An 18,086-nucleotide genomic window follows, 5' to 3' on the forward strand; every position below is an offset into this window, starting at 1 on the left:
CCAGTTTCACGCCACCAGGCCGTTTAACCACCAGGCAGTCAACTTGTTGTAACAAAGTCCAAGTTTCATAATTATTACATTTTATTTTTGAGTTTGATGTAATGCAAGGGAGAAAACAAGCAAATCAGCTTTGATGTTATGTACAGAGTTGTCTTTCTTAGTAATTTTAAAATATAATTGCTGTGTGGTCATCTGTGACTATAATCCCTAAATTGACATTTTTGGTGGGAACACTGGATCATTCGGTTCTTTGTTTTCAAGGCGAACACATCATATTTTACTTTGTCGGTAATTGTTGGAATTGGCGGGAAAAGATATTGAAGGTTAGTCTATTAGTTATACTTCTAGAACCTAGTATTTCTAGAATATTGTTTATTAAGAAGTGTAATTGTTTTAATTACATTTGAGCAGTTGTATCTAAGTATTTAGTAAGTTGGAAATATGATAGTTATAATATTTCTAAAAGGTCAAGATAGTGATTCAACCTTGCATGTTAATATTATAAGTAATATTAATAAATCCACTTATTTTAGAATTGCGGCACCAGTTGAATGTATGTGTCAGGGAGAATATAAAGGCAGTTTGGCCTACAGCTGGTGAGTTAGATTATATGTAATGTGATGTGAAATATGTTTGTACCTGTTTTGTATATGATGTATGTATTGTTTTAATATGATTATATTATGTAATAGTATGGCCGCTAGAAAATAGTATTAATTATGAGGAATATTGCTTCTCAAAGTATTATAGAAAATATACTGAATTAATTGTTAACTCTTGTGTGATATGCTTAAGTTGATGTTTATATACTTTCAGAGCTGTGGATTTATAATACATGTAATAAAAGCCCCTAAAGACTTCCGACGTGTTAATCAACTACACTGAACCCTAACTGCTGAGTTAGACCGTTAATATAGTCGTGGCCATAAGAAAAACTACCCTATTACAACGTGGCGCCCAACGAGTCGTTTCTTTATCGTTGGAAGACAGAGGGGACCCGGGACAGGGGCCAGAACAGATCATCGTTTGAGGCCGAAAGTGGTTCGTAGCCCAGAATCTACCATTTCGTTGGGAAACTGGTTGACCCCACAAACATATTGTGAGAGACATTTTCATTAGTGGTTGGAGTCGTTGCGACCCAGGGCAGGCGTGCATTTGTGATACCATTCCCTTAAGGACCGGAAACAGTTTGAACTCAGGACGTGACTGGTGTGCATCTGTGATACCATTCTGTTAAGGACCGGAAAGAGATCGAACTCAGGACAGGACGTGACGTCATCAGAGAATCATCATCATCTTCATCCATCCATCAATAACCCAGGATTTATTGACTGTAGGACTTGTTATACGTGTGTGAACATTATGGAAGTTGTTATTTTGTGATATAGGACATTTATTAATATATTCTAGTGGCCAAAATACAACAAACTGTGAGTACCATAATTTTGTGTAAAACATAACTTGTTTGTTTTTGTTCAGTTAGAATTGTGCATTTTTCATAGCTGCAGAAGTGAAAATTTTAAGTGTCATATTGTCGAAAGAGTGATCACATACTAATGCTCTAAAGATATAATTAAGCATCTATTTTTCATTAGACAGTCATTCAGTACAGCTATTTTTTTATTTCTTACGTTTTAAATATTATTAGATTGATAAAAAGATAAGCTTACCTTCTACTCAGGTGTAAACAAACATGTATACACGGAAGATTATTGTTTAGCATCATGTAGAATTAATCTTTAGTTAGATAACGTTAGTCTGAGAAAATCCTTCATTCACACGGTTCTTTGTGAACACTATTTTTCTCATTAAATATCCATTAGACAGTAAAGTTTCCGACTGTAAACAGTATCTTTGAATGAGTTAACACTCATTTACATGTTTGGCTGGTGTAAATCAAACGGTACTTTTGTTTCATTGACAAATCAATACTCGATACACAATTTACGGAAAACCCGTGTGTCAGTGACGTAATTGAGCAAATTCTGATTTGATTGGCTGTTTGGGAGGGTGTGTGCAGGTCGAGCATTTTGATTGGATGACCCTGATATTGACCTTTACGATAGGTTAAAGTGCATGACAGACATTTTTGGGTTAGGAGAATAATTTGTTCAGACATTTGACATGATTTTTTATTTGTTCACTGCAAAATTTATAATAATTTCTGGAATCATTATTAGGATATCTTGAGTATACATTATTTAGCAACTAAGTTTCAGGCAGTTGAATTTTAATTACACACATTGTTGCCACTTTATATTTTTGACAGAAATCAGCTGATTTGGTTATTGATTGGGGACACTGATAAAGTTGAATTTGGATTGTAATATTTTTCTGCAATTATTATTTGCATGGATAGATGAAATATTTATTTAGACTTTGTATTAGGTATTTAGATTTATACAGTTAAAAACAATTATTGTTGGATTTGTGCATTTGTGGAATAGTTCATGTAATTGTTCATACTTTGAAATTCCATTTAAAATCATTTGACCTAGTGTTTGTTGTTTCAAATTAAGTTGATTATTAACGGCATATTCTTAAGCAGTGTTAGATACTCATGTTTGTCTGACTTAAATACTTAGATTATAGTTCTTACGGGTGACTTTATTGTTTAGACATTACATTTCTTTAATTTCATTTTGACTTTGAAATTGATTTTTTTACTTAGTTTATTTTCAATTATGTGTATTGTATATTTTGATTTTTGACAACTGATTGCACACACTTGTTATTTTTTTATTTTTCTTACTGCTTCTGTCTAATATTTATTCTTTAACACATAGAAGAAATACTTTATTTAAGTTATAGATTAGAATTGATTTTTGATGTGAGAATATTTGCTTATAATTTGTTTGCGGCATTTAGTATTGAAGTGATCATAAACCATTGAACATAGGTTGTGCTGGAGATTGATATTGATTTGAACTTTTAACTTTTATGGTGATTAAGTTTATTAAACATTAAATATGTCACTGGAAGAGGATAAATTAGGAATAGCAGCTGGTGGTATGGAGAAAGATAGTAAGGCAAAGCCTGTAATTAAGAATGATGAACATGAAATTGAAGCGGCATTGAAGCTACTTAAAGCATTTCATGAATTGAAACTAGATCCAGGGGTGAGTGGCCCAGAGGATTTAAAGAAGTTTTTGACGGAATATACAAAGAGGAGTAAGGAAGACAGTAATGCAGCCCAGCAACAGCAATCAGACCCAGCATCCGGGAAATCGTACCAATTTCCAAAATTGTCATTGTTCTCCGGTGAAGATAATAAGGGAGAAGTTTCGTGGGATGCATACAGATTTGAAATTGATTCCCTAGTAAAGGAAAAGACTTTTAGTGATGAACAGTTACTTTTAGGTATTAGAAGGAGTGTTAGGGGTACCGCTAGTGATATTGTAAGGAGATTGGGTACAGGGGTGAAAGTGGTGGAGGTTTTAAAGAAGTTGAATGGAACTTTCGGAAACATTGAATCAAAGGAGTCATTGATAAGGAAATTGTACTCCTGCTCTCAAGGATTGGATCCGGTGAACATATATGCATCAAAGCTTGAGGATTTATTTGCACAAGGAGTTGAACTTGGAGCTGTACTGCAGGGGGATGACATCTTATTGAGAGAACTTTTGTTTCAAGGATTAAGAATTGATTTGAAACATGTTGCCCAGTTTAAGTTTGAAACCATCAAAGACTATGATAGATTTAAAATTGAGCTGAGGAAACTTGAAGCTGAAATGAAGTGTCAGACCAATCAGACAGAAGCAAAGAAGACTTGTCATGTGGCACAGAACGCTCCGTCAAAACAAGAAAAGGACTTACAAGAGCTCAAGGAGGACATGAGTAAGAAATTTAATGACACTTTAGACATGTATAAGCAGCTCAACAAAAAGATTGATCATTTGCAGCAGCAACAACAACAGCAGGGGGATAGTCCAGAACAACAACAATATCAACCCTGCTATTTTGGAAACAGAAGATATAGACGACAGTCAGGAAGCTTCCACAGAGGTAGTGGTAGAGGCAGAGGAACTTACAGACCTGGACGCCCAATAGGAGCAAACAATTTCAGGGGGTGTTGTCACAGATGTGGTGGACATGACCATTATGTGAAGGACTGCATATCAGAATATCCTCGGACGGAGCAGACAGGGAATTATAGGGGCTCTTGTCATAGGTGTGGTGGCAATGATCATTATGTAAAGGACTGTACAGCAGCCTACTCACGGGCGGGACAGACAGAGAATTTAAACGCGTAGGTGCCTTGTGTGATGGACCGGACCAGGGCACAAAGAACATTAAGGAGGGTCCTGCATTAGTAGGGGAAGCGAACATAACAATAGTTATTATAAATGAAAAGGAAGTAAATGCTTTACTGGATACAGGTTCTTCAGTAAGTGTTATTGCACAATCATATTTTGAAGAACATTTTAAAAATATTGAATTAAAACCAGTGACTGAAATCTTAAATATTGAATGTGCAGGTGGATCTATGCTTCCATACACAGGATATATTGAAGTTGAAGTAAATGGTATTGGCATTCCGGAATGTAAGAAGCAATTAGCATTATTTTTGATATCACCAGATACAAAATTTTCCAGTTCAACACCAGTCATTATTGGAACTAACATTTTGCAAGAATTTCAAGAGGATTGTAGACAGAAATTTGGAGAAAGATATTTACAAATAGCAAAGCTAACATACCCTTGGTACTCTTGTTTTAGAACTATAGTGATTAGAGAAAGAACATTGAAGCAGAATAAGAATAGATTAGGAATCATCAGATGTGCTTTACCACACAAGTTGACATTGAATCCGAATCACACCATGGATATTAAAGGTTACGTTGACAAGAAGATTGACTATAAACCTACAGCAGCCATTGTATGTGGGACTGATAAGGCCAGCCTACCAGATGGTTTGGAGGTTACACCCAGCATCATACACTATTCTTACACAGATGCCAATGAAGTTATTATTACCATTTCTAATCATTCAAGTTGTCCTATTCATATTTCACCAAAGGCAATTGTATGTGAGATACAGCCAGTAACAGTCACTGATGAAGTTTTAAATAAGATAGAAGAAGAAGACATAGATCAGAAGAGAAGAAAGATAGTTGAAGAATTGAAGATAGATGAAGATAATGTACTTAATGAAGACCAGAAACAGAAATTGAATACCTTACTTTTCCACCATCGTGATATATTCAGCACTAGTGATACAGACATAGGCAGATGCAATTTTTTCAAACACCGAATTGAATTGATAAATCCTTTACCATTTAAGCAGAGGCACCGTCGAATACCACCTGCTATGGTAGAAGAGGTCAGATCACATTTAGAACAGTTGTTGTCATGTGGCATCATACGGCCATCAAAGTCACCATGGGCTTCACCAGTAGTCTTAGTTAGAAAGAAAAATGGAAAATTACGGCTATGTGTGGATTACAGGATGCTAAATGAACGGACAGTTAAAGATGCCTATGGTCTGCCTAGGATAGAAGAGATGTTTGACTGCTTACACGGGGCACGCTACTTCACTACAATGGACATGAAAAGTGGATACCATCAACTACCAATGGAGGAAGAACACATAGAGAGAACTGCTTTCACAGTAGGACCACTGGGACACTTTGAAAATCAGTTTATGCCTTTTGGATTAACTAATGCCCCTGCCAGTTACAGTAGACTGATGAATGAATGTCTAGGTGAAATGAACATGTCCATCTGTATAATATATTTAGATGACCTAATTATCTTCAGTAAAACTTATGATGAACATTTGGAACGCTTGGATAAAGTTTTAGCAAGATTAAAGGAATGCAATCTGAAATTAGCCCCTGAGAAATGTAGCTTCTTCAGAGAGAGAGTCAACTTCCTTGGTCATGTAGTTAGCAAAGACGGAATTGAGACTGATCCCAGTAAGATTGAGAAAGTTAAAAACTGGCCATCACCAAACGCACCAGAAGAGCTCCACAGTTTCTTGGCATTTGCGGGATATTACAGAAGATTTATTAAAGATTTTTCAAAAATTACCCGTCCCTTAGCTGAGATGATTCCACATCCCACCTCCAAGAAAGGCCCAAAGAAGAAAGCAGAACAGAAGAATTGGAAATGGACAGAAAATGAAGAGAAGATATTTCAAGATTTGAAAGAGATACTGACCACCCCTCCAATATTAGCATACCCAGATTTTAGTAAGCCATTTGAATTGCACACTGATGCTTGCAATACTGGATTGGGAGCAGTACTTTACCAACAACAAGAGGGTAAAAAGAGAGTTATTTCATATGCAAGCAGAGCAGTTAGTAAATCTGAGAAGAATTATTCCACCTACAGATTAGAATTTTTGGCGTTGAAGTGGGCAGTAACTTCAAAATTTTCAGATTCTTTAACAGGAAACCATTTCATAGTATATACCGACAATAACCCACTGACCCATATACTCTCTTCACCCAATCTTGATGCAACAAGCCAGAGATGGGCAGCTGCACTGGCAGATTATGATTTTGAAATCAGATACAGACCTGGAACGAAAAATGGAGACACAGATGCATTAAGTCGGTATCCATATGAGAAGATTGAGGTCATGAAACAAGATGGGAATGCAGTTGAAGAACTTGTGAATTTGGATAGAGATGCGGTCAGAGCAATTTGTAGTACCCTTACACCACCATACATAGACACTCTACCCACCATAAATATGAACATAGTAGAAATTACTGAAGACACTAGTACCCCAATGGCCCAAGTAGAGTTAAGGGAGATTAGAAGGAAACAAATTGAGGATTCCCTGATAGGAAAATGGAGAATTGCAGTGATAGATAAAGTTAGATTAGAAAATGACTTTACTAAAGAAGGTACAGTCATGAAGAAGAACTGGAAGCATTTCAAGATCAGAAGAGGTGTGCTGTACAGAGAGGTAGAGAGAGATGATGAAAAGATCGAACAATTAGTGTTACCAGAGTGTTATAGAAGAGATGTGTTGACAGGTATGCACACATATGTTGGCCATCCAGGTATAGACAGAACAACAAATCTCATACGAAGAAGATTTTTTTGGCCTTGTATGACAGCGCAGATAGAAGACTTTGTGAAGAACTGTGATCGTTGTTTGAGGAGGAAGTCTGCAACAAACACACGTGCACCATTAGTAAGTGTGAACACGACCTTCCCCTTAGAACTTGTTTGCTTCGATTTTTTGACATTAGAACCATCCAAGGGAGGATACTCAAACATATTAGTTGTCACTGACCATTTTACAAAGTACGCACTAGCCATACCAACACGTAACCAGACAGCCAAAACTACTGCTGAGGCATTTTATAATCAGTTCATAGTGAATTATGGAATTCCACATAGACTCCACTCCGATCAAGGTGCTAACTTTGAAAGCCAACTTATCAAAGAGTTATGTGAACTTACCAACATGAAAAAGAGTCACACTTCAGTATACCATCCCCAGGGAAACGCAGGCCCAGAAAGGTTCAACAGGACTCTAATAAGCATGCTGGGGACACTGGAACAAGATCAGAAGAAGGATTGGAAAAAATACATTAGTTCCCTAGTGTTTGCCTACAATAGCACACCTCATGAATCAACAAAAGTCTCACCATATGAGCTCATGTTTGGCAGGAAGCCACGTCTTCCTGTTGAGGTTATGTTTGATGTCGAGAAAGAGAAAGAAGAAAAAGTAAAGACTCAAGAAGAATACATAGCAGAATTAAGAAAGACCATGAAAAAGACTAGAGATATTGTCCATGAACATGTAGAAAAGGCAAAGCAAAGACAAAAGAAATACTATGATATGAAGGTGAGAGGTGTACAGATTGAAGAAGGAGATCAGGTATTAGTGAAGATTCTGGCTAGAGGAGAGGGTAAACACAAATTAAGCGACAAGTTTGAGGAAGAGGTTTACACAGTTAGAGGGCAGAAAGGAGAAGTACCTGTATATACTCTAGAAGGTAACAGTACCGGGAGAATTAGGACCCTACACCGGAACCATCTATTCCCAGTGAACCATCGGGTGAGGGATGAATTTGTTCAAGATGAGAATATTGAGGAAACAGGAAAGATAAAAGATGCATCTAGAGATGAAGAAGAATCGGGTGGAACCACCAACGACAGCCATGATGATGAAGATGGTGTGATTTATGTCCCACAGACACATGTTTACGGGGACGCCCGTACGCCAGTAAATCAGTCAGAGGCAGAAATTGGGACAGAAGTATTAAACATAGATGATGAAGACAGGAATAAAAGTGAAGTACTTCAGTTACAGTCTGAACTGGAGAAAGAACAGGTGGAAATTGAAGAGAACACTACAGAGGTTGATGGTGAAGAAGAAATAAAGGATGTTGCCAACGCAGCATCAGGAGGTGCTAATATGGATGGGAGTCCAGGTGAATGGGAACAAGGTGACACGGTTGTTAAAGACGATTTCAGCAACGAAACAGACTCTACACTTCCTGTAACAGAAGACACAACACTTGAGGAAGTTCCTGAAATCACAAAGAAGAGAAAAAGACAGTTACCGCATCCACCAGTCAGAAGATCAGAAAGGGAAAGAAGAGCGCCTGAAAAATACAGTGGCTATGTGATGTATGGAATGAATAGACCTTTTGATGCCAGATTCCAGGCATTACAATCTATCATGAGTTCTGGGGTATTGGGAAGTATGGATAGTGAAATTGCCAGGAGATTAGTGACAGAAGTTATGAAATAATTTTGATGTATTAATTTTTTTTATAAAGATTGCTATGTGAGAATATTTTAATTACAATTTTGATCATGTTTATTCTTATTGTTCATGAACCTACTACCCAGTAATTGGTTATTTGGTGTGGACACTTTTTTGTAGAAGGGGAGGAAGATGGCATGAAATTTATTTTTTTGGTATGTTGTACTAACTAAGTATGGCATTTTTTGTTTGTTTAGGGTTTTTGGATATAATATTCATTAATTTTTGGCTTAAGTGACATGAGTGTAATTGAGATTTAATTGCCAGGAAATATTGGTTGTTATTTGATTTTTTTATTGTTTTAATTTTTTTTTTAATTATTTTTGTGACGATTAGACAATGACGGGACGTCATTTCAGGAGACAGGGAAATGTGTAACAAAGTCCAAGTTTCATAATTATTACATTTTATTTTTGAGTTTGATGTAATGCAAGGGAGAAAACAAGCAAATCAGCTTTGATGTTATGTACAGAGTTGTCTTTCTTAGTAATTTTAAAATATAATTGCTGTGTGGTCATCTGTGACTATAATCCCTAAATTGACATTTTTGGTGGGAACACTGGATCATTCGGTTCTTTGTTTTCAAGGCGAACACATCATATTTTACTTTGTCGGTAATTGTTGGAATTGGCGGGAAAAGATATTGAAGGTTAGTCTATTAGTTATACTTCTAGAACCTAGTATTTCTAGAATATTGTTTATTAAGAAGTGTAATTGTTTTAATTACATTTGAGCAGTTGTATCTAAGTATTTAGTAAGTTGGAAATATGATAGTTATAATATTTCTAAAAGGTCAAGATAGTGATTCAACCTTGCATGTTAATATTATAAGTAATATTAATAAATCCACTGATTTTAGAATTGCGGCACCAGTTGAATGTATGTGTCAGGGAGAATATAAAGGCAGTTTGGCCTACAGCTGGTGAGTTAGATTATATGTAATGTGATGTGAAATATGTTTGTACCTGTTTTGTATATGATGTATGTATTGTTTTAATATGATTATATTATGTAATAGTATGGCCGCTAGAAAATAGTATTAATTATGAGGAATATTGCTTCTCAAAGTATTATAGAAAATATACTGAATTAATTGTTAACTCTTGTGTGATATGCTTAAGTTGATGTTTATATACTTTCAGAGCTGTGGATTTATAATACATGTAATAAAAGCCCCTAAAGACTTCCGACGTGTTAATCAACTACACTGAACCCTAACTGCTGAGTTAGACCGTTAATATAGTCGTGGCCATAAGAAAAACTACCCTATTACATTGTTGCCACCAGATCACTAGGCCACCAATTTCATGCCACTAGGCCGCTGAATATGCGATCAAACATTCACCTCATGCACCTCTACCACTTAAACAATCTGACCCACTTAACTGTAACAGAGCCATTGAATCTGTTCAACAAGATATTTTAAATAGGTCAAGAAACTATTTTCTTTGCCCGAACTCCTACATGTATAATCCGATGTATGTAAAAACAGCAACTGTTTGTTTCAAATAATTCTTAACCTATATTTACCTCTTTGATGCAGGTAATGTTTGCTGAACCAGTGTTGGTCACCGGTGTCGATGTTTATGAGACATATAATGCAGGCTTCACATCAAGGATCCTAGCGTTTGATGGCCAGAATTGGGTCACCTTATGGTCAACGTCGGCAACATATTATACAGAACAAGTTCGCGTCCATAGGCCAACTCTTAACGTAAGTTTGGTAAATTTCAATGCAGCAAACATCAGAGGTATTTCACATACAAGTTTAGCAAAAAGAAAGGCGACCCGTTTCCGGTATAAACAAACCTTTTAACCGCCCTAGAAAACAATATGCAATTTGCATATAACGACGTTTCCGTAGCACCACGCTGCATGTAGCTCTATGGGGAAGGGAAAACACAACAAACACACACACAATTGGTTTCATTAACAAAAACAAGTATAAAAAAAGAACAAGTTGTCGAAAACGGAATGTAATCATCCCTGCACTAGTCAAGTTTGAAACAGTCTTAATAGGCATCTGTCTGATACGGTATCTGAAAGGGAACTTGATACTGACCTTGACAAGTACTGTCAGTATTATAAGTTAAAGTGACGTATATGTTCGGCATAACACAGCACAGGTTTGTCAGTCGATGATATGCATAACGTGATTGGCCATTGTGAAAACCACGATCAAAACGTGATTCACTTGTCTCAAGTCTCAGACACCCTCTCTAGAGTCCGAGTTTTCATTGACAGCAGCATGCCAACCCCTAGCTTTTTCAGCCAAATCAACAGCTTCTTTTATTAGCCAACCCAGGACCCAGTCTAACCAATCCCACCAATTACACAGGAATTTGACTCAGTGTTTGGTAAAAAATGATGTATTAAGTCATTATATGACCAAAAACTGACAAAAAACAACAATTTCGGACAAAAACCTGGTCACTTATACTATCAATAGAGAAAGGACCGGCACTCCGGACGTGCCCAAAATCAGGTAAGTCAATTTTGATCTCCGTTTTCTTTTTCACCACCGTCTGAATCTAAAAATTCTGTACATTTTTGAAAAGCTCTGAGTACTGAGTCAAATTCCTGTGACCAATTATTGTCGTTCTGCAAAGAAAATATACCAATAAATTAGTACCAATAAGAATATCACACCTTTCGAAGGTGCACTTAAACCTCAGTACACTCATCCGCGTACAAAAACATGTATACGACAGCAAACCTCACAAACACTCAATCAGAATGGAACACATTCAGACACCAGAAATCAACCACTTTTATCACTGATACTGCGTCTTTGCATATGCAAACAGTAGGCGTGGCTATATGCGCATGCGCAGTTATAGCAATTTACTTAATCATGAAGAGTCGTCGTCAGCAATAAGTAACGAGTCTTCAGAAATGATAATCGAGCTTCCCTGATTGGCTGAAAATATAGGACAATCACTGAAGATTAATAAGATTTTAAATTGAATCGAAAAGCTTTAATATTAACGCTACCGACCGAGACTAGTGTCTTAATTACCAGTTATACTTTGTACCATAAAGACAGATGCTTTAAACGCACTATTGTGCGCCTTTTCCTCATATGGGTGGTATCTTGACTTGCTTCGTTATATACATTGTACATTCATTAAGCGCCCATGTATGCAACATGTCAGGGGAGATCTACGTATGCTTTTGAACCAAAACACGCGAAACAATATATTTTCTTACCATGTACATGTACCCGGAAAGCGTTAAGAAATGCATTAGAATTGATTTATGTTCAAGATTTTTATTCTAGGTGACTGGTATATTGACCAAGGAGATAAGAGTGCACGTGAATTGGAGTAATTACTCTTGGATAGAAATTGACGCCATTCAGCTTCGTGGTTACCCTCCAGATTGTGGTACGTTTTGTTGGTATTATCGTTGTTATTTATATATTGACCAAGGTTAGGTAGAATGAAAACCAGTCTAAGGCTAACTTGTATGGACGAAAGGAAAAACAAACACATTGATTGAATGAAAAAGGGCATTTATTCAAAATGCCATAACAGTGTTCTAAACTAATGTATATACACATGTAGTTTTTCCAAGAGATCATATCTGGGTGGATAAAATCGCCAACAGGAGAATCCTACGCCACCCATGCGTTTAGGACCTTGGTTAACTGTTTTAGAATTGTTAAATATGGATAGTCGGATACCAGTCATAAATATACGACCAATTCTGTAACACTCAATTCATCGAGAAACAGAGACAAACGGAATAAGTCAGCATTAGGTATTATACGACGCCAATTTCTTAAACAATATTAAGGTCCTTCCCTGTTACAAAGTTTCGTGGGGATTGGGCCAGCACCAATAATATATATTTTAGGTACAATATGAAGTTAAAACAGATATGCTTTACTACCTGTTTCAATCGTTCGTGAAAGAGTTGAGTAAGCGAAGGAACAATTTATCAGAGTTTTGTGGAAATTCCGTTTGAACCAAAGCGGGAAAGTTGTCGACGATATGAATAATTATGTTTTTGTGCCAAAGCTTCAGACTATCCCATTAACAATTAATCTTTAAACATGCGTTTACATGCCAAATTTCAAGCCCACTGACATATGGCCAACATTTCGAGCTGGCGGCTACGGACGTCTCTCTATCACCGGAAGTTACTCCATTAAGTCACGCGACCACTGGTTCCCAGATGGTTTGTGGAGCGGAGTGTCTGAAACTTCCGGAGTGTGGTTCATTCTTGCTGCTTCCCGGCTCCTCACAGTGTTTGTTGTACGCCGGAAACCACTTGAGCGCACTAGTGGGCGGCTCCCTGGGAACGCAGTACTTTGTGATGTTTTAAAGATCTCGACATGTCTGACTGGAGATAAGCCCGAGCTGCTAGAGCTGCTAGAATTTGTTTGAATATACTGTTGGTATTACTCTCTTAATATACTTAAATGTATTTGCAGTGAAAAATAAAAGTATTTAAACGGCATATAGAATTTATTTCCACTCCAGTTGCTTAGAAAACATGACTATGCGGTGACATGCCAAGGGTATATACTGGTTTCTCCCACCTCAGATAAGTAGATAAAAAAATGATTATGCTAGAAATTCTTCAAAGCGAGTGAAAATAATAACGATTCGGATAAAAAAACACACAACAAAAATCGCATTCTGAAGGCGAGCGAAAAGTTGTATCATATATTATTTACCATCACATGAATCCGGTGTCGAAATGTTATTTTTTGAAACCAAGTTCTATACCTCCCGAAAAAATAATAAAATATAATCCCCTTTTTGACCCAATTGACACAACTAAGATTAAAAGTATATTCCATGGCCGAGCGTGTAAGATAGTTTCATCCCGACCACGTTTCCGCAAAACACCCTGCGCGAGGGTTGGGATGAACCTATCTTACACGAGCGGCTATGGTAGATGCTTTTTCTCCAACCTCGGTTTAACTAAATCAGTTATGGGTACAGTTATAAGATACAGTTATAAGATACAGACAATGTCTATTCAAAAAGCATGGAAAACGAAATGTAAATAACACTTAATTCAACGAGTTAAACAATGCATGAATAAAATGTATTGCAAGATATTGTAAATCGAGCATACAAATGTCAACAAACTGCCGATTTCATTATTGAACCAAATACCGCGCCATAATATGCTAGTATCGAAATTTTCATTATTAAGCGCGTTTAACGAAATGTGTTCTTTACTCTTCAGCTGGAAAAAAACGCCTACACAGGGGGTCCAACGTGTTTTGTGTTTGCCGAATATTAAGTGAAGGAAATGTGTGATGCGGAATGAAATGGCGGTGTTCGATTTAGATTGGAATATCTTTTTATTTTTATCGACATTTAATCATACTTTAAATAGGAATTATCTTTATGATTATTACAATAAACCATTATTCATGTATCAAAATCAAGTTAAAGAACGTATTTTGGTATATTGAAATAAACATCACTATAAAATTTTAGTTATTAAAAAAAGAAGATTTGTTAATGATATCAACTCTTATTCAACTTTACTTAAAATTTGTCGTCAATAATAGTTTTGATGCGTGTAAAACTTCCAAAACGTCATATAAAACGAATAAGCCTAATGTTTAAATCTGGAAATTAAAAAAAGTTATTCTCTGTGTTTTTGTATTGACTGGTCGCCAGTCAGTCGCCGGCCATACAAGTTCGTTATTTTAGAAATTTACTTTCGGTGAAAACAATTTATATACACGCTGTGGTAGTAAATAAGCATGTGAGAATTTACGGGCATATTGTGAATAATAGTTTAAATTATGCATTTGATAACAAATATAAGTGCCTTAACACGACATTAATTGACTATTTTAAATTTAAGTGATATAAAATGGAAGTACAAAGCTTAATTCACAAGATTTTACTAACAAATATAAGTCGCAATAACGAAATTAACACAATTTAAATTTAACTGATATAAAATGAAAGTTCAAAGCGTAATTCACACGATTTAAAACAAACATTAATGAATAAAAGTAGACCGAAAAGGATCATGCCGAAATGATATCTCGTCTTAATCGACCCGACACCAATAATTTTATCGGTGATAATGCAAGGTACCAGTCTAAATAATTTACGCATTCCGGAGACGAACGAGTAACTACGGTCTAGACAGTTGATTAAACCGTCATAGTTCGGCTATGTCCGTGTTTATTCGGAATGTTAACAATTGTATATATTGTCACATGACTTTATTGAGCCAATTGGGTATCGATATTTTTCACGTGACACAACGATTCAGCATCCTCCTCCATCTTTTGCGGGGAAAGAAATGGCGAAAACTCACTATGGTAAGAGGTGTTTTAGGACATTTTCACCAAGGGCAAACTTTGTTTTCTCCATACAATGGCATGCAATGTACCGCTATGGCTCCGGTTGCAGTATTGGCTTTTTTTTAATTACGAACACAACCACATGTCATCATTAACGGATGTCGATGTAGACTGTATACTGAATGAGGGAAATGCTTTTGCCGCGTCTTTGATGCCTAACATCAACATTCGTCTTGTTTACTATGAAATGATGCATATCATCTTCGGCAATCACGGTACATTCTTCCGTTACACGTTATACATACCGTGGGACAATTGACTGACAAAATATCTCGTTTTAATGAATATGCAAGAGGCAGGAGAGACAACTATTCTTCCAATATTTGCATGTTACACTCGAATATTGTCAGTAGCCTCCGTCTCCACAGTGGGTTGATGACAAAGGCTCATGGCAAAGGCTCATTAAAGTAATAATTAATCATTTCATCTAGTTACTTTAATGAGCCTTTGTCATCAAGACATTGTGACGGTGGCCGTGTGGTCTTGACTTATACCAAATATTATTGTACTGAAAAGGCGGACCCGGTTCAATATATTTCAACCGTAAGGCATCTGGTACTTTGCGGAACCAATTGAACTGCCTCATTAATTATTCATGATTACGATATTTTCCTTGTCAAAATAATGGGTGCATATATGCGCCTAGAGAATAGGTGGTCGTGTCCAGGCTATACATCTGTTATGCATTTGGTAATTTCCAAAAACCATGTCACATGTATTTGGCACATTATTTGATGTTTCACTCGAATGACACGCGTCACTTCTTGAAGGTCAAGGTCACGTCTGAATATATGCAAATAGGGGAAATATACTTTCATACGACAACATATCTAAGGGCCAAGGAATTCAGATAACTACTGGGCGAGTAGTCTGAAAATCAAATAAACCTAGTGTAACCTTTCCAGCCAATTTGTTTGTTTAAAAATATAGTGTAATACAAAAATACAAACAAGAGATTTTATCAAACATCATGCACGCACACACACCCCCCCCCCACGAGCGCCATTTTGTCAAGAATATTTTGTTAATAGAATGACAGCTGATTCGATATTGACATTAAATGCCTTTGAGGCAGTTTTAAGATTATGACAATTCAGTGTTAGGATAGTACGTAGAGTTTTTAATCAAGTTCAGATGATATTTGCAGATTAACATGTTTCCTCGAGTTGTGACCTTGACCTTTTACTCATTGACTTCAAAATCCAAAAGGGTCATATACTGGTCACCCCCCAACCTAAATGTCAAGTTCGAGGGCCATGGGTGCAAGCATTGTCCAGTTATCACTTGGAAAAGCTTTTTGTGACCTTGAACTTTGACCGATTATCCCTTAAATCGATACGGGTCGCCTACTGGCCAGGCCCATCCTCCTTATAATGTTTGATGACCATAGTTGATGACCATAGGTCCAGGAATTGTTGAGTTATCACTTGGAAAAGCTTTGTCAACCTTTTCGCGTTAAAGGTCATTGTGACCTTGAACTTTGACCCGATGACCCCTAAAATCAATACTCTACTGGTCTGGCCAAACATTCATGTTAGGTTTGATGACAATAGGTCCAGGATTTGTGGAGTTTTCTTTCAAGGTCACTGTGACCTTGACCTTTGACCGATAGCCCCTAAAATCAATAGGGGTTATCTACTGGTCAGGCCAAACCCCTAAATCATTGTAGAGTTATCACTCTGACACGCTTTTAGCATTCAAGGTCACTGTGACCTTTACCTTTGCTTTGATCGATAACCGCCTAATCGTTAGAGTCGACAAATAGCGATGCCCAGCATCAATGTCAGGTTTTATGACCATATGTCCAGGCATTAATGAGTTATCACTCGGACAAACTTTGACTATCTTTTCACGTTAAATGTCACTGTGACCTTGACCTTTGACCCCTAAAATCAATAATCTACTGGTCTGGCCGAACATTCATGTCAAGTTTGATAACCATAGGCCCAGGAATTGTCGAGTTTTCTTTCAAGGTCACTGTGACCTTGAGCTTTGATTTGATAGCCCCTAAAATCAATAGGGGTTATCTACTGGTCAGGCCAAACCCCTAAGTCAAGTTTAACGGCCATTGGTGCAGGCATTGTCGAGTTATCACTCTGACACTCTTTTAGCATTCTAGATCAATGTGACCTTGACCTTTGATCGATGACCGCTAAATCGATAGGGTCGACTTCTGGTCATGCCCAGCATCAATGTCAAGTTTGATGACCATATGTCCAGGCATTAATGAATTATCACTCGGACAAGCTTTAACTACCTTTTCACGTTAAATGTCACTGTGACCTTGACCTGATGACCCCAAAAATCAATAGGGGTCTTCTACTGCTCATGCTCAACATTCATGCCAAGTTTGATGACAATAGGTTCAAGAATTGTCAAGTTATTACTCGGACAAGCTTTAGTCTACCGACGGACCGACATGTGCAAAGCTATATTTCCCCTTTTCTTCGAAGTCGGGCATGAAAAGGCAATCTTACGACGTGCTGGTTAGTAAGGTCAAAATAGTATCGATGGTCGTGTACGGGTTGGTACCCTTTTTAGGCAAGTGAGGATTTTTAAATACTAGTAACACGTTACATGTGTTATAGTTCGTGTTATTTCATCCCAAATTTTGGCCTACAAGTATAATTAATTGTATATTTTTTTTACTAACCTTTTCATAATATTTCAAATACCACCTCGGAGGCATCAGCAAGTAAAGTGACAACTCTTAAGTTATGATTCCTTATTAAAGGATAATCAGGCCATGGGATACTGATGCTTTAACTATTGTTATGCACCAGTCGATTGTAACCACGGCCCCCCAGGTCCGGGGAATAGCGGGGACTTTGACTTTCGGTCCAGCCAAGCCCGGGTAAGATCCTCGTCCTGCACGCACAAACTGCTGGTAAAATCCCCGCCAAATGCCCCCGCACCACAGGGACAGGTTACAATTGACTGGTGCATTACGGTATATCATTGTTGCTTTAGTGGCAGTCATTTCCAAACTGTACATAATGT

The sequence above is a fragment of the Mya arenaria genome, chromosome 17 (genome assembly GCF_026914265.1).
Source record: "Mya arenaria isolate MELC-2E11 chromosome 17, ASM2691426v1".
NCBI lineage: Eukaryota > Metazoa > Mollusca > Bivalvia > Myida > Myidae > Mya > Mya arenaria.